General features: G+C 47.4%; 3 non-coding genes across 3 annotated transcripts; all 3 read left to right on the top strand.

The window, feature by feature from the left end:
- Nucleotides 1–2318: 2318 nt before the first annotated feature.
- TRNAS-GCU lies at nucleotides 2319–2400 on the top strand. Its single transcript has one exon. It is a non-coding gene; the product is annotated as a tRNA-Ser (tRNA).
- A 1783-nt stretch (nucleotides 2401–4183) lies between these two features.
- On the top strand, nucleotides 4184–4257 carry TRNAT-UGU. Its single transcript has one exon. It is a non-coding gene; the product is annotated as a tRNA-Thr (tRNA).
- Nucleotides 4258–14444: 10187 nt separating this feature from the next.
- On the top strand, nucleotides 14445–14516 carry TRNAG-UCC. The gene has a single exon. It is a non-coding gene; the product is annotated as a tRNA-Gly (tRNA).
- Nucleotides 14517–18154: the final 3638 nt, after the last annotated feature.

Here is an 18154-nt window from a genome sequence, read left to right as displayed (position 1 = left end):
AGGAGAAAACTCAAAAGAGGTTCCTCCTGGCGCTCACGTACGTGAACCCGAATACTCTCTCAGTCCTCAAAGAGAGACCTGGAGAAGGAGACTTGCTGAAGCAAAGCCACAGGGGTCTCTGAGGTTTCCCTGGCCCCTCGCCCCTGTCCTGCCTGGCTGATGTCAGCATCTCTCTGTGAGGTCACCACCTCCCCACCACCTTTGACCAATAGTCTGAGGTCCTGCAAAAGGCCTTTGTGATGTCACTGCCACACCCCTCCCTTGCTGTGCTAATGTCCTGCCCCTGGCCAGGCACTTTGGAGGTTTAAGCTACTCCCTGTGGATCACCCCATTCAAGGAGCGTTCGTTCTAGGAAGCAAGCCGGCTAGACAGGAAAACATCAGACGCTGCTCCCAATGCTACACTCAGTTTTTCAGAAATTAGTCAACTTTATGGCCAGAAGAGACCATTAGAGCATCTAATCTGACCTCTTGAAGATCACTTGAGCTGCAATCAAGCACTCTACCACTGAGCTATACCCCCACAATGACCTGAATAGGGAATCGTGATTTCCAAGACTTTGAAGGACAAACCCTGCTTCATCGAGCTCCTTTGCCATTTCCAGACCACAGGTGGTTTTTAAAATGGGGTTTGATTAAACTTCTTAAATGTGGTAAACACCACAGCTTGCACACCCACCGATATAGCTTCTCCCACTGACATAGCTGCCACCTCTTGCAAAGTGGCTTAACTACACCCACAGGAAAACTCTCTCCCCTCAGCACAGAGCAGTGGTTCTCAAGCTGTGGGTCAGGACCCCAAAGTGGGATGTGACTCTGATTTAATGGGGTTGCCAGGGCTGGCATTAGACTTGTTGGGGCCTGGGGCTGAAGCCAAAAGTCTGAGCCCCACCACCCAGGGCTGAATCCCTCAAGCTCTGGTTTTGCCCTCCCCTAACTGGGGCAGGGCTCAGGCTTTGTCTCTTCTGCCTGTGCTCAGTGTGGAGGGGCTTGGTCCCTCTTTCCATGGCCATGTAGTAAGTTTTTTTGGCAGAAGGGGGTTACAGTGAAAGGAAGTTTGAGAAACGCTGGCATAGAGCCTCTGAATATGTCTAGACTTGGCTCCCTGTGGCAGATCAGAGACGGAAAGTGCAGCCATGGAGACACCACACACGAGCCTTGCCTAACAGGCAAGAATCAAACCTCCACAGAAAGACGTCCGTTGCTTTCTAACTCATCTCCCTAAGCCCTCAGCCTCCACCACTTAACAAAGGGGCTTTTCTACACTATGGTTCTGGTCTCACTGAAGGGTCATTTCCAGTTGTTTGCTCTGACCAGCATTAGGGGAAATGGTGCCCTGGGCAAAGCTTGTACTTTGGCACTTCCCCATTGCCCCTGGACAATCCCCACTCCCCCTTTACTGCTAGCTCCTGCACTCCCAACCCTTGCGCCTCCTTCACCCCTAACTCCTGCCCCCTCCTGTGCCCCCTATGCCCTTAACTCCCTGGGCCACCAGCCATAGCCCCTCTCCTGCAGCCCCTTCACATGGTTCCAGTGCTGGGGGCCCCGCACTTGTTCTCCCTTTCCCTGGGCTTTGGCATCACTAGCCACTGATTAGTGAGTAGGGTTCAGTGGTTCCCAAAATGTGGGGCATGACTCCTAGGGGGACACAGAGGAACATTCATGGGGGCACCTCAGGGCCTCAGCCAGCCCCCATGGAGGGACCAGCACTCAGCCCCACTCTGCCCCAGCTCTTCCCCAACCCCACCCTCAGCCTGGGCCTCTGACTCCCTGCTCTGCCTCGACCCCCTTACCCCTATCTGCACCCCTCTTCCCAGCAAGCAACAGCCCCACTCCCAGCCTCGGTTCTTGACTGCAGCTTCCGAGGGGCCACAGCCATGGCTAAGAGGGCACAGTGTGAAATGTTTGGGGACCACTGGTTTAGGGTGATGTTCTCAATCACTTCTACGAAGTCCAATAAAAGCTATTCCTCACCCACCTACCCCTCCATCAGGACGGACTAGGTATGTTCTGCTGCCCTTCACTCATGCAGGAAGGATAATAACATTTCATTCCACTCAATCCTAAAGTGATTTGTAACCCGCCACCAGCCAAAACTGGTCATTTTGGGAAAGCGGCCCCATCATGCTGCATACCTAGGCAGAGTAGGTGTGTCTATGCAAACACGGTCTGTTCCTGAAGTCTTTCCCCCAGCTCCTCACTAGATGTGAGCGGGGAGCTCATTCAGCCCCTGCTTCCGCTTAGTATTTAAAAACTCCTTATTGTCCCTAGCTCTGCTGGCCTTAGATTTCTCCTCCTGTCCAGTTTTCTAACAGCTCAGATGAGGTGGCCGAGTGGTTAAGGTGATGGACTGCTAATCCATTGTGCTCTGCACGCATGGGTTCAAATCCCATCCTCATCGGATGCGTTTAGTTTTCACCCCTCCTTTGTAGACAACCATCTCCCCCTTTGGTACAATGACAGATCAAACAATGTTGCTTCTTGCAAACAAAAACCTTCTCAGAAACTCAGAACTCCCTTGCTTTAAATAAAATGTCTAAATCCCAGATTTCTTTAAAAAAGAAATTCTCTACTGCTGTATTTCTTAGTTTTTATCTCAAAAGGGAACATCCTCATCATCTCCCCCAAACACCCTGGCACCTGCCCAAATTATTAAAATACCCTCACCCCGAGCAAGGCCAGAGCTGTGAACCAGAGCTAGTGTCTAGGCCAAGCTGTTCTGAAGGAGGCAACTCCATCATTTTCTCCCTGCTTCCCTTGGCAAGGTCTGACTGAGAAAACAAAATTCCCCAAACTGAAAATTTTCTGCTGAAAAACTAATACTAGTCTGTTTGGGGACTTTGGTTTGAAAGTATTATTGTTATTATTCTCTTCTGATTTCTGAATCAGTTCAGTCTTTGTCCTCCAGGTGTGTTTCCACCTGCTGAGTTGTGGGGGAGAGAGGCCAAGTCATGATGTCTCTTCCCCTCTTTCATAGTTTCTTCCAACTTGCTAGGAAGCTCCTTTGTTACCATGTGACTCAAGCAGTGTCCCTTGTCTCTGTGCTATCTCGGAGAAGTCTGCATTGTACACGGTTCCTGGGATAGTCTTTGGGAGTGTGGATCCCTTCAATGGGCCAGCAGCGAGTCTGGCTCCTCCCTTGTCACACCTGAAAGGCTGGTGGGGGGCATTTCTCAACCTCATAACATATCTCAGTAAAACACACAGAGCAAAACTTCATAACTTCCCAACCAATGCGAGCACACACAATCCAACACGATATTAATGTTCAACAGATCAAGACTTTTGAAATGATACGTCACAAGGCAGACTTTGAACAAACCATGTCATCATTATATGAGAGTGGTGAATATGGGGCTTCCCGGTGCTGCTCTGAGCACAGCGTGCCACACCTGGGCTTCCATTGCAATGGAGACGTACCCTTAGAGTCCATCTCTCCTGGGATAAAGATGGCCCACACCTGACTCTCTGCCAATCCCCACTGGGCCCTGAGAAGTGTTGTTCGTGTTTGTATTCTATAAAGCAGAGAAGCAGATGAAGTTTTGCTCCCAAGGTGTGTGTGTGATTCTTTGGACAGGTCTACACTACAAAATTAGGTTGGTGTAATTACATTACTTAGGCTGGCAATGCAGTTCTATCAAACTAATCCCAGTATAGATAGTGGCTCAGCTGTCAGAACTTTCTGGAGCTATGAAAGGGGAGGGACTCAGCCTCTGTAGCAGAAATGCAGGGCAAGCGAGTTCACGGCAGGCATGGTGGGATACTGGTGGAGGCCAGTTATGGTGATATAATGACCAGCAGCATTTACACTGACATTTGTCACTTTAAGTTTTCTGCAAAAAGCACTAGGCCTCTCGTTGAGGTGGTTTTATTTTGTCACCAAAACAGGGCAATTTTGTCGCCAGACGTGGTATTGCAGTGTGTGCACCAGCCAAAAACTGCTGACCGAGGGAGTGTTGTGTGTTTTTCACACATCTAAGCAATATAATGATGCTGAAGTAACCTTGTAGAGCAGACCTGGCCAAAGATTCACACACACACACACACACACACACACAGCTTGCAAGGAAAACCTCACCTGCTCCTCTGCTTTGCAGAATCCAAACACAAGCAAAGCTTTTCAGGCCCCAGTGGGGATGGCAGGGAGTCAGGTGTGGGCAGACACTGTGCTGATGCCACAGGCAGGCACCATGGCTTAGCTGGCTAAAGCACCTGTCTTGTAAACAGGAGTTCCTGGGTTCAATTCCCAGTGGTGCCTTGTTGACTAACTCTTGAGCAACCTGGTATTGGCTACTGTGGGAGGACAAGACACAGACCTCTTTGGTCCAGCCCAGTATAGTTGTTTCAATTATACTCACAGGCACTGATAACAGACTTACTGAAAATTTGGGAGTTAAGAGCTGATAGGTCAGTGGTCCAGCCTGTCACAGATGATCCTGCTTCCTCTGGGACAGGGGCAGGTCTGGGCTCTCACGTGGAATGGCTCATTGTGGCTGCCAGAATCTGTGAGCAGCTCATTTAGTTTGCACGGAGGGTTGAGTCCTGCTTTGTGCACCGTGTGTGAGAATGAAAATCCTAAACCGCCCTTTGAAATAACAAATGCAGCAGGACGTGTTACTGTCCCTGCCCCAGAGCAGACAGACCAATGGAGAAATGCCATTGAGTCCAGGGTAATACCCCACTGCCATTTTACCTTGTTTGCTTGCTAAACTCCCTCCCAACCTTGAGGGCTCCCAGAGCCCGGTATTGAGCCTGAGCCGAGATGTCTACACTGCAAATTTACCACCCCACGGCCCTAGCCTGGGAGCCTGCACTGGCACGGGACAGCGCTGGGTGTTTCATTGCAGTGTGGACATAGCCTAGCGTTATGTCTACACTGCCATTAACACTCCCAAGTCACTAGTCTCAAACCCTGGGTCAGCTGATTCAGGCTTGTGGGGCTTGTGCTGCAGGGTTATAAAATTACAGTGTAGACACTTGGGCTTTAGCCCAGCCTCCGAGACCCCACGAGGGGTGAGGGTCTCAGAGCCTGGGCTCCAGTCTGAGCCCAGATGTCTATGCTGTAGTTTTTAGCCCCACAACCTGAGCCCCAGAAGCCCAAATCAGATCATCCAGGCCAGTGGGATTTTATCACAGTATAGATGCCCTCTCAGGGTATGTCTACACTGCAATGTAAGCCCAGGGTTAGCAGAAGTCACGTCAGCAGCCCCAACACATAAACATAAACCACGAGGGAAAGACCCACCCCCCAAATACGCTGGGCAGTGTCCTTCTCCCTACGATTTGTAAGTCCGGCAACCAAAAGTCCTTTAACATGAGCCATCCCCTCTCTGCACCCCACTCACAGCTGTTGTCCTTAGTCAGTGCAAGATGAGAGGATGCCTCTGTAGAGTTCACCTGCCATCCTGGGTGGAAAAGGGGGAAAATAAGAAGGCACCGTAGTCACTATGGTGTCTAATGTCCCCTGCCTAGCAAGTGCTACTGAATTGAGGGTGAGTCCCTCAATCGGGGTCTGCCAAGCACAGTTGTGCTGCCCTCGATTCACACAACAAGGATAACAACCCTTTATTTCTCCTGCCCCTATAACATGGAGGTTGGGAATCCAACACCAGCCACAAGTGATCATTTCGGCAAGCAACCCAACCTACTTCCAACACACTGTAAAATCCACATGCAGACTCATACACGAAACCTTGCAAGAAAATCTTCCTGAGGGGGTCTGAAGCACCTGCTGCTGGAGGGAAGGAGGGAGCTGTGGGTTGGGATTGAGGAGCAGCGTGAGGAGGGGGGGGCTGTGGGTTGGGATTGAGGGGCACTGGGAACAGGAGGGGGCTGTGGGTTGGGATTGAGGGGCACTGGGAATAGCAGGGGGCTGTGGGTTGGGATTGAGGGGGCACCGGGAATAGGAGGGGGCTGTGGGTTGGGATTGAGGGGCACTGGGAATAGGAGGGGGCTGTGGGTTGCGACAGAGGAGAAGGAGAAGGGTGAAGAGGAGCAGGCTCTGGTTGGGAGTGAGGAGCAGTGAGCATAGGAGGGACTGAGGGTTGGGATTGAGGGGCACTGGGAAAAGAGGGGACATGGGTTTAGGCTGAAGAGCATCTTCATTTGGGGATCCAGCAGGACAGGGGAAGGCAGCAGGTGAATCTAATTCCTTAGGGATATTCTCTGTGTGTGTGTGTGTGTGTGTGTGTGTGTGTGTGTGCGCGCGTGCAGGGGAGGAACATGCTCTATGCCCAGAGGCCTTTATTCCTCCAGGCTGCAAGGACACAGCGGCTGTCAGGAAGTTGCCCCTTCAAACCCACACACAAAAAGGCCCTTCTGAGGAAAGGGAAAATCCTGCAGAGAAAAACTAACATCAAAGAGGACTCCAGAAAGACAGTGTAAGATCTTTGTGAGTAGTTTATCACCTGACCAGGGACTTGAAGCCTGGACCCTCAGATTAAAAAATCTGATTTTCTGCCAACTGAGCTAGCCAGGCTCACAAAGCAAAAGAGCAAGTTGGTGCAGAGGAGAAACTAGTCAAGAAAACAAGAGGGAAACAATCGTGGAAACCTGCTGTTCTCTCTGGCCTGGTCAACACTACAAGTTTATATTGAATTTAGCAGTGTTAAATCGGATTAACCCTGCACCCGTCCACACAACGAAGCCCTTTATATCGATATAAAGGGCTCTTAATATCGGCATCTGTACTCCTCCCCGACGAGGGGAGTAGCGCTGAAATCGGTATTGCCATGTCGGATTAGGGTTAGTGTGGCCGCAATTTGACGGTATTGGCCTCCGGGTGCTATTCCACAGTGCACCATTGTGACCGCTCTGGACAGCAATCTGAACTCAGATGCACTGGCCAGGTTGACAGGAAAAGCCCCGCGAACTTTTGAATTTCATTTCCTGTTTGCCCAGCGTGGAGAGCTCATCAGCACAGGTGACCATGCAGTCCCAGAATCAAAAAAGAGCTGCAGCATGGACCGTACGGGAGATACTGCAGCTGATCTCTGTATGGGGAGATGACTCTGTTCTATCAGAACTCCGTTCCAAAAGACGAAATGCCAAAACATTTGAAAAAAATCTCGAAGGCCATGATGGACAGAGGCCACAGCAGGGACTCAACACAGTGCTGAAACTTAAGGAGCTGAGACAAGCGTACCAGAAAGCCAAAGAATGAAATGGATGCTCACGGAGGGAGAGGCGGCTGATGTCTGTAGCTATCCCACAGTTCCCGCACTCTCCGAAAACCATTTGAATTCTTGGCTGAGTTCCCAAAGCCTGAAGGGTCAAAAACATTGTTGCGGGTGGTTCAGGGTATATGTCGTCCCCCCCTCCCCCCGTGAAAGCAAAGGGGAAAAAATCATTTCTCGCCTTTTTTCAATGTCACCGTATGTCTACTGGATGCTGCTGTCAGACGCGGTGCTGCAGCGCTACACAGCAGCATCCCCTTCCCTTCCCTTCCCGACGGCAGATGGTACAGTACGACTGGTATTTGTCATCGTCATCCTGTGAGTGCTCCTGGCTGGCCTCGGTGGGGGCGCCTGGGCAAAAATGGGAATGACTCCCAGGTCATTCTCTTCTTTAAGCTTTGTCTAATGGAGATTCAGTCCTGCCTGGAATATCATAGCAGCTGTCGAAGAAAAACTAAGTTCTCGCTTTTATTGTTTGGGTGCAGCAAAATCAAATTCTTTAATTTCTCCAGTAATTACCATGGAGGGAGAGAGTGCCATAGGACACAGGGTCACCCCAGTCCTGGACAGGTCTCTCAACTGGTAAACAATCACAGCAAGCCTTTATACCTTTTACAGACAATTTCTAACAATAATACAGACAGTAAAAAGCAACAACTACATTTTGTTTATACATAGCAAAAAGGCTTATCTTATTTGTCTCAATCCTAGAAAAAGCAAGCCTGCATTTTGGTTAGTGATTGCAAGGTCGTAATAACTTTGTACACAGTTCCTGTCCTGTCGCCTCGCACTATCTTTGCTCCTACAAGTCTTACGTCATTAAGGTTACAGTATGGCCTGACTCTTGCTAACTAACATTCATTAAGATCTCTTCAAATCCTTGTTAATTATTTACTGGCTTCCACACTCCCCCCTTTTGTACTTCTAGTACAACAAACAATTGCAAATCTCAATTCGCATGAAACCATGGACTTCAGATTCTACAGCAAACCTGTCAACCGTCATGGGACGTAATGACAATGCATGATTAGCATGAACATGAAAAGGTATTATAACTATAATTATGTTTTTTTTTTCAAAAACAACAACAATAACATAATCCTAAACTAACTAACACGACAAACAATAACAGTCCCAGAGGAACAATACAACGGGGCTGTTGTACAGTTCTAATCACAAAGCATAAAACAACATACCTAGTACATAAAGGAAACACTCTATAAGCTGTATGAAAGGTATCCTTTTCAGCTTAAAATATATTCTAAAGCAAGTGAATTTGCCCTTGCAATTCAGAGATTCTTTGAACCTTAGGTAACAATGAAAGCAAATTTATGAAACCGATCAGGCATTATTCTAGTCCAATCAAAATATACCTAAAATCTAAGAGCTACTTGCAACATTCTATCTGCATTCTATCTGCATTCTATCTGCAGGCCAGTAAATGATATAATTGCCTGCAGCAGTGGTAAGATCAATATGTATATCTTGTCAGGTGTTATTCTAGGGGTACTGTCTATAAATCAGGTAGGTATACCAGGTGGTCTAATTTCCCAGATGTCTCGGTAAATAATTCAGTTCCACATGCATCCTCCCCATGGACCCAGCAGGATTCGGTATGTGGGAGCCCACACCCCCTAACTGGTCCATATGCTTGGAAGGAGCACTGTGAATGTCCACACTTCCATCCAGAAAGTGTCCAAGTATGTCTTCATGACCACAGATCAGATGGTACTCCTGACGTGTCTGTAAGGGCAGTGGGCCAAGTCTGGTCCAGATCCCACTGCAATGCCTTCCCAGCCTCAGTGATATTCAATACCATCTCTGTCAGTAACTTCTGGGTCATAAAACTAAGGGTGGAAATGACATGTAACTCACCAACTCCAGCCTGTACTTAAGATAGCTGAGCTTCAAAAATAAGACTAGTGGCCTTTTCTAGTTGCCCCAATTTCTTATCATGTTCTTGGCCTTTAAGAATAGTCCAAATGACTACTACACTATTGGCCCCAGCCCACAGGGATCTGGTCAATTCCCTTCATGTCCAGAGGAAATAACCCAGGCCTTTTGTTGTGCTAATCTAATGGCAGCCCCTTGTGAGCAATCTGGGTATGTAGAAAACTGGATAAGGGCAATGTCAGTTAAAATCCAATTAGGGAGGGCAATACATACTGAAGGATTTATCCAGAACACAGGGCGCAGCCTGTAGAATAAACCCCAAAATCCAATTAATACCACAGTCCCAAGCATGGGTCCCACAAATTTCTTCCTGCCAGTATGTAATTCTGTGTTTCTTCACCAGGGTCAGTTCTCAATGTCCTTTTAATCAGGAATTCCTGGACTTTGGCAATGTCAGTGGAGTGAGTGCTTCTTCTGCCTTCCCAAAACAATCAAGGTTTAGCATCCTACAGGGGAGAGGTTTCCAGCACATATCACCCTGTAATAGCTGTGCTTTTTCGAGAAAAGTCTAAAGGCACAGTTGGTCTGTCAGTGGACAAGGGAGAGGTTGTCCAGAAGCTGTCCAGAAGCACAGTAGAACTAGAAGAAAGAATAGGCTAATCATCAACAGGAAAATTCTTCTGATGTGGAGGGGTCTTTTTTTTTTCATTTAACCTACAAAGAAAACTTTTACTCTTCAATTATACACCTTTTTCATACCATGAACACATAAACAGTACTGTTATACAGTACAGAAGTATTATCATTCAATGTATGCCACATATACCCTTTCACTAAAATAACCTTATTACAGAACTTTGGAAGAACAAGCCAGGACAAGCACACCCACTTTGAGAAGTTCACTTAATATAACTTCTAGTCCAATAGCTATCCACCATCCCCAGCCCTCTGGCTAAAAGTCTGAGGTAGCCAGAAGGATCCCTTGTACAATATGGGGAGTGGGTTAACTTTTCATGTCCTCGCTTCCAAAGACTGTCAGTATGCAAATTTTAACAACAATTCTCAATTAAAAGATTTGGCCAATGTAGTTTCTTTCTCTTACTTAAGAAAATGTATTAGACTTTAGTATATCACATTTTCTGATGTAACCAAACACTTTGTATTCCAATTTGAACAAAACAAGTATCTGCATCTCAATCCAACATTTCCGCTTGATATCAAATCAGACCATCTCATGAAAATATTAAACACAACAATTCTGGCCACAAAAAAAAACCACAACAAGACAGAACATAGAACACACAACATAATCTTCTACTGTGCCAGTAAATCAAGGTACGTTGAATGCTGTGCAGCTGGCATTAGTTTTCTTTGATTATCTGAAAGACAAAAACAGAGGTCCACCCCGTCTGGGCAATTAAATACTTAAAATATACAAATACTCTTGTTGATTCTAGGCAAAACAGAGGAATTACCCCATATTTTCTCGTATGTGTTTCTTAGACAGCCTTGGTTTCAGCGGCCTCCACCTTATCAGTTAGTTAATTTGCATTATCACAGATGCTTTCCGGCTTGCTTTCCTATTGTTAACTCCTGCTTTTAAACACTGAAAGAAAACATCACCACTTATAGTGCCTGTAGAGCCTAATAAAATTATCATTACATAGTACTGTATACAGTCTTCAACTGATTTAACAAAATTGGTCACAGCCAAATTATTACAATCCAATAAATTTATTTGCCTGAATTTATTTACAAACATTTCAAAGACACCAAAAAACTGTCCTCACTTGCTTTTCCCTTCCAACAGCCACTTTACCAATTCAAATCACCATTCCAAATATACTTCTGAGTATTTGAAATTCTCATGCTTATATTCACTTACTCCTTTATTCCACTACACCCTCAAAGTTTCCAACCTGTTGTCCAATCACTCTGTCTGTTGCCTGCTCGCCTGGGCCCGATCCTTTTTTCTTGCTGAGCCGTCCCTTCCATTTTGCACCAATTTGCTCCACTACCAGTTTAGCTAGGAGGGTGGGCTTCACAACTAGCCCTCACCCTTCTGGTCTTGTCCCCAAAACATTTCTACTCACAAGACTACCCGAGTCCTCCCTAGTAAGGCTTGCCACCTGGGCAAAAATACATGGCCATTTACTTAACACATAATCCAAACCCCTTTGGGGGTCTACCCAGAGACCCACCCATTTGTCTGCTGACACTTAAACAGAAAAGAAAATTACACAGAAAGGAGAGAAAATTACAGTCTAAGCCAAATTTTTCTACTTCTATTATATTGTCCGCTACGGGGGGGCGGGACTGTAAAAAATCTCAGGACAACCTCAGAGCTTCATCGCACACATGGCTTCCACCCTGAGGAATTACGAACGAGAAGTTCAGTTCCGCTCACACACCTAACGGCCAAATGAACAGAGCAGAAAAACATCAGTAACCGGTTAAACAAAACAAAGCCAAAGCTAAATAATGCACCAAAACCAAATAGTGTTTCCGTATTCTATATCAAGTTTTAAAGCTTCATTAAAAATAATAAAACAACAATGGAGAGTATTGGGAAAGCTCCCACCTCACACAAAAAAAAACATGAATGCCCCAAGCCTTAAACCACTTTAATACTCACACATGTCTCACTGGGAAGTTAAGCTTTGCAAATATAATTCCAATTCCGCAATCTGTACTGCCTTCGGTTTGCCCGTCTCTATGTTCCACAAGTGCAAAGCAGTTTTCCTTTGCACTTAGCATAGTCCGCACTGATTTCGACCTTGAACACAAAACAACTTCTCCTATCTCTGGGTGAAGCCGAATTTCAAATTAACCCGTTCCTAGACAAATTGCTCACACCGTGTCAGAGGCTTTTCTTTGGTGATTAAAAGCTCCTCTTAGATATATGATCTTATCTCGATTGAAGGTGCCTTCTAATGGACATTGTTTAAATGATTTTTTCACGCATGTACAGATTCCAATCATTTAAATACCTGCAGATTTTAGGACCATAATGTACGTACATGTAATATGCTGGGGCACCCTTAGGGGGTAAGGTGGAATATTTAGACTGTCAGTAGCCCACACGGAAGGGAAAGGGGAGGGAAGATGGGTTCACACACCCCTAGACCCAGGCAGCTTCCTCGCCGGACTATGCCAGGCTGAGTCAGCCCACCGTGGGTCGGATCTCCTAAAGATCCACTAGTTACTGGGCTAGCCCGGTAACAGCCACTCACACTGGTGTACACACACACACACCAACGCCTCTTTCTTTTTTTCTTTTTTTTTTTAACCCTTTTTTTTTTTTAACCTTTTTATCTCTTTTTTTTTTAATTTTAACCATGATGCATCTTTACCTGGTCCGGACCAATACCATGAGGCGGTATGACAACCCCTCTTGAGGCGGTAAAAACCCCTCAGCACCGGTGCATTCTAATGCATTTACCTATGCATTTACCTTATGCATTACCTTATGCATTTACCTTGGCCAACTCAGCAGTTCCCAGTACTGCTATAAACTAACCTTATTGGGGCCTCTCCCCAATACCACTTTGCATCTGATCCTGCTGCACAGTCAATAAGTTCAGATGGCGTGAGCCCAACAGAGACAGACGTCCTCACGGAAAGTCCTCCTCCGATACCCCAATAGAGATTTCAAAAGGTCTCATACCTCTCATGTGGTGCCATGGGGTTCGAAGGGGAATGATCCGTAGTAGCCGTCTGTGGGTCCGTGGGCGTTGCCATCCCGGACGAGCCCCCAAATTGTCGAAGAAAAACTAAGTTCTCGCTTTTATTGTTTGGGTGCAGCAAAATCAAATTCTTTAATTTCTCCAGTAATTACCATGGAGGGAGAGAGTGCCATAGGACACAGGGTCACCCCAGTCCTGGACAGGTCTCTCAACTGGTAAACAATCACAGCAAGCCTTTATACCTTTTACAGACAATTTCTAACAATAATACAGACAGTAAAAAGCAACAACTACATTTTGTTTATACATAGCAAAAAGGCTTATCTTATTTGTCTCAATCCTAGAAAAAGCAAGCCTGCATTTTGGTTAGTGATTGCAAGGTCGTAATAACTTTGTACACAGTTCCTGTCCTGTCGCCTCGCACTATCTTTGCTCCTACAAGTCTTACGTCATTAAGGTTACAGTATGGCCTGACTCTTGCTAACTAACATTCATTAAGATCTCTTCAAATCCTTGTTAATTATTTACTGGCTTCCACACAGCTGAAGGCTGCCTTCACCTCCCCCCTTTGATCTCTACTTGCAGAGGCAATAAAGTCAGTGTTGTTTCAAATTCATGCATTCTTTATTACTTCATTGCTCAAATAGGGGGATAACTGCCACAGTAGCCCAGGAGAGGTGGGGGAGAATGGAAGGACTGGGTGGCATTGTTGCAGGGGCACCCCCTAGAATGGCATGTAGCTCATCATTTCTGTGGGATGTCTGGGGCTCTGACCCGGAGTGGCCGTTTGCCTCTCTGGTTCTTTAGTAGGCTTGCCTGATAGTCTAGACAGGACTGACTCTCCCTTTAGACAAAACGTAAAGAAGGGAATGACCTGGGGAGTCATTCCCATTTTTGTCCACGCGCCCCCAGCCAACCTCACCAAGGCAAGCCAGGAGCACCCATGACAGCAGTAGACAGTACAATATAACTGGCAACTGTCATTGTCAACTTGCAAAGCAGCAGACAGGACGGTATGGCTGGTAACTATCTTTGCTAATTTGTAAAAGGCAAGGGGATGCTGCTGTTTAGCGCTGCAGTACTGCGTCTGTCAGCACTATCCAGTAGAGATATGGTGACAATGAAAAAAGGCTGAACGGGCTCCATGGTTGCCATGCTATGGCGTCTGCCCGGGCAATCCAGGGAAAAGGGTCTGAAATGATTGTCTGCAGTTGCTTTCATGGAGGGAGGATTGAGTGACGACATTTACCCAGAATCACCCGCGACACTGTTTTTGCCCTATCGGGCATTGGGATCTCAACCCAGAATTCCAATGGGCGGGGGAGACTGTGGGAACTATGGGATAGCTATGGGATAGCTACCCACAGTGCAACGCTCTGGAAATCGACGCTTTCCTCAGTATATGGACGCACACCGCCGAATTAATGTGCTTAGTGTGGCTGCGTGCACTCGACGTTATACAATCTGTTTCCAAAAACTGGTTTCTGTAAAATCAGAATAATCCCATAGTGTAGACATACCCTGTGATTAACAACTTTGGTGGCTAATTGAAAGGTTGATGGTTCAAACCCAAGTAAAGATGGAGGTTGGTTTTTTTAGTGATGAGAATCCAGTACATTTTAACAGGCAGAAAATCTCCTCAATGCTGCTCTAGCCTCATTGGAAAAGCATAAGTAGCATTTTTCCCAGATGCATTGGTGGTATAGTGGTGAGCATAGCTGCTTTCCAAGCAGTTGACCTGGGTTCAATTCTCAGCCAAGGCAAAGATGTGATGTTTTCTCATGGAGGAAGAAACGGGCAGGACTATACAATGAGCTGTTGGAGTTATCCTGGTATTACAATGTTTGGTTTAATTTTTTTAAAAAATTTCCTTTACTTCCCTCTCCCTTTTAGACTCAGAACCTTTAAGGTCAGAAGGGAGCAATGTGATCATCTAGTCCGACCTGCTGCACCTTGCAGGCCAAAAGACCCCACCCACCCACTCCTGTAATAGACCCAGGAGGGGAGGCAGCTCTGTGCTCTGCCCCTACCCCAGGCAGCACATGGAGGCTCTCTGCTCCCCTCCCCCCAATGGGTGTGCAGAGATGTGCCAGCAGCACTGAGGTGGCTCCCTGCCCACTCTGCCTCCATCCCTCCGTGCCACTCCCAGAAGTGGTTGGCATGTCCCAGCATCCCCTGGGGCGGGGGGAGTGTCTCCATTCATTGCCCCTGCCCTGAGTACCAACTCCGCAGCGCCCATTGGCCAGGAACTGCAGCCAATGGGAGCTCTGGGGGCGGCGCCTGCAGGCAGCGGCGCCTGCAGGCAGCGGCGCACAGAGACTCCCTGGCCCCGCTCACCTAGGAGCTGCTGCCGCAGGGTTGTGTGAACCAGTCACTTTGGGAGCTGCACTGCCCGGGGTAAGCGCCACCCCTCCTACACCCCAACCCCCTCCCCCAGCGCAGAGCCCGCACCTTGCACCCAAATTTCCGCCCAGAGCTTTGCTTGTCTTCCTTTCACCCAGAACTGTCCTTCTCCTGGGCTGCAAGTAGCCATCCCTGGGAAGCCAAGAGGCAGGCACAGGATTCTACCTCCCAGCAGCCAACCACACCTCCCCAGGCTTTGCAGAACGACTGGTGACGCTCTACTAACCCCACTTAGCCGCACTGAGGCGCTTAGCTTCTGCCCTGCCTTCCTCAGCTCGACTTTCCTCTTTTGCCCCATTCCCGCCTCAATTCCATCTTTGGAAAATCACGCAGAAGAGCCGGCCGCCATAGGCCAATCTCCAAGGGCAGAGGAGACCAAGCCACAGGGCTTCAAAAGGTGACTGGCCAAGATCCTCTAGCTTTCCCCTGCTGATGCCAAGGCTTTTTCCTCAGCTTATTTCACCACCCTCTATCCTGCAGGGGTTGGGGTTATCGCAGGTGTTACCCGAAATTGGGCCAGCTAGTAAGCGTAGGGAGGACTAATGACCCACCAGAGTTTGCCAGAAAGCAGCACGTTTGTTATAATAACAGCTAAGCTCAAAAGAAGAAGTGGGGGGTGTCACACTCACACTCGCATACTCACGCTCCTAGGACAGGCCCGGCACTGGAGATGTCAGGATTCTGCAAGGTAAGTGTCCCACAGCGCAGCTATGGTCGGTCCGATGAAGGTAAGTCTCCCTGAGGCACAATGAAATACAACGCAGAGAACCACTGGCCAGGCGGTCCGGGCAACAGGCATTCACTGGAGGTACAAGCTTGTGAGTGCTCTCCTGAGCACAGGGCCCCTTCCCCTTTTAAGGACCTGCACCTCATGGCCTGCGACTAGAGATGACTTGGCTGCATCTGGTTGGTCACACTCCACCTTGGGCAGTGTCCATGCTCTGGGTGTGTGAGCGCTGCCTAATTAGCGTCCCAGACACCTTGTCTACCTGGGAGCTCTTCTGCTCTTCAACCAGCCCCTTCATCCCACGAGCATTCCAGGGGGGAGCGGGAGGGGGAAAACTACTTCACAGGCATTCAGAGAGGGAGAGGAGACAAAAGTGGGAGCAGGGGAAGTATAACAGACCTTCTGAGCATAGAAATCACTGCTGCTCCTACAACAGCAGGGACAGGCCAGGAGGAGCTGGGAAAATTAAGCCTGCGTGTTTTTGAACCAGGAACCTTTTGTGTGTTAGGCAAATGTGATAACCACTACACTACAGAAACTCTGTGACAGGGTTCTTTCCCTTCTTTCATAAGACCATAAGAATGGCCATACTGGGTCAGACCAAAGGTCCATCCAACCCCACGTCCTATCTGCCAACAGTGGCCAATGCCAGGTGCCCCAGAGGGACTGAACCTAACAGGTAATGATCAAGTGATCTCTCTCCTGCCAGCCATCTCCACCCTCTGACAAACAGATGCTAGGGATCCCATTCCTTACCCATCCTGGCTAATAGCCATTCATGGACTTAACCTCCATTAATTTATCTGCAAAAAGAAAGAGGAGTACTTGTGGCACCTTAGAGACTAACAAATTTATTTGAGCATAAGCTTTCGTGGGCTAAAACCCACTTCATCAGATGCATGCAGTGGAAAATACAGCAGGAAGATATAGATATATATATATATACACAGAGAACATGAAAAAATGGGTGTTGCCATACACACTATAACGAGAGTGAGCAGTTAAGGTGAGCTATTATCAGCAGGAGGAAAAACCTTTTGTAGTGATAATCAGGATGGCCCATTTCCAACAGTTGACAAGAAGGTGTGAGTAACAGTAGGGGGACAAATAAACATGGGGAAATAGTTTGACTTTGTGTAATGACCCATCCACTCCCAGTCTTTATTCAAGCCTAATTTAATGGTGTCCACTTTGCAAATTAATTCCAACTCAGTAGTCTCTCGTTGGAGTCTGGTTTTGAAGGTTATTTGTTGTAATATTGCGACTTTTAGGTCTATCATCAAGTGACCAGGGAGATTGACGTGTTCTCCAACTGGTTTTTGAATGTTATAATTCTTGACATGTGATTTGTGTCCATTTATTATTTTACGTAGAAACTGTCTGGTTTGGCCAATGTACATGGCAGAGGGACATTGTTGGCACATAATAGCATATATCACATTGGTAGATGTGCAGGTGAATGAGCCTCTGATAGTGTGGCTGATGTGATTAGGTCCTATGATGGTGTCCCCTGAATAGACATGTGGACAGAGCTGGCAACAGGCTTTGTTGCAAGGATAGGTTCCTGGGTTAGTGTTTTTGTTGTGTGGTTGCTGGTAAGTATTTGCTTCAGGTTGTGGGGCTGTCTGTAAGCAAGGACTGGCCTGTCTCCCAAGATCTGTGAGAGTGAGGGATCGTCCTTCAGGATAGGTTGTAGATCCTTGATGATGATTAACCAAGTGGCATCATCCCCTCATTTGGCCCTGTGGAATGTAGAATTCCAGCCTAGGGACACTGAGGAGGGGAAGAGTCAAAAATGCCCCCTTCAATTATTACCTCCTCTCCAGAGCGCAGGTCAGAATCTACAATCCTTTCTCCCCTGCCAGCCCCTGTGCCAGGATCCCTCAAGCAGAGCCTGGAGTCCTGCCCAGGGAATCTGTACTATTGACAAAGACTAAGTGACAGGGACAAAACACTCAAATCCCGCCTGGTGCAGGGAGCCAGGTTTGCTCTTCAAATTCTGTCGTTGGTACATTTCCAGGCCTGGGAATGTCCCACAACAGCATTGAATGGGAAGCTGCCTGCAGAACAGTTACACTGCACAGAGCTCCTGTGGAGGAGGGGTGGGAATTAGTAACATTTTGAGGATTGTTTGGGAAATGAGCCTTTGCTGACAAGGTTTGTCTCTGTTTATATTTCACCTTCAGGTGTTATGCTGAGGGATCTTTAGTATATTTTTGTGAGGTTAATAACTATCTCCTCAACTTTATTTACTCAACTTAAAAATTGGTG

This window comes from Mauremys mutica, unplaced genomic scaffold (assembly GCF_020497125.1).
Source record: "Mauremys mutica isolate MM-2020 ecotype Southern unplaced genomic scaffold, ASM2049712v1 Super-Scaffold_100350, whole genome shotgun sequence".
In the NCBI taxonomy this organism is placed as follows: domain Eukaryota; kingdom Metazoa; phylum Chordata; order Testudines; family Geoemydidae; genus Mauremys; species Mauremys mutica.
The sequence above is the reverse complement of the archived record's forward strand: the minus strand, read 5'-3'. Positions and strand labels throughout refer to the sequence as shown.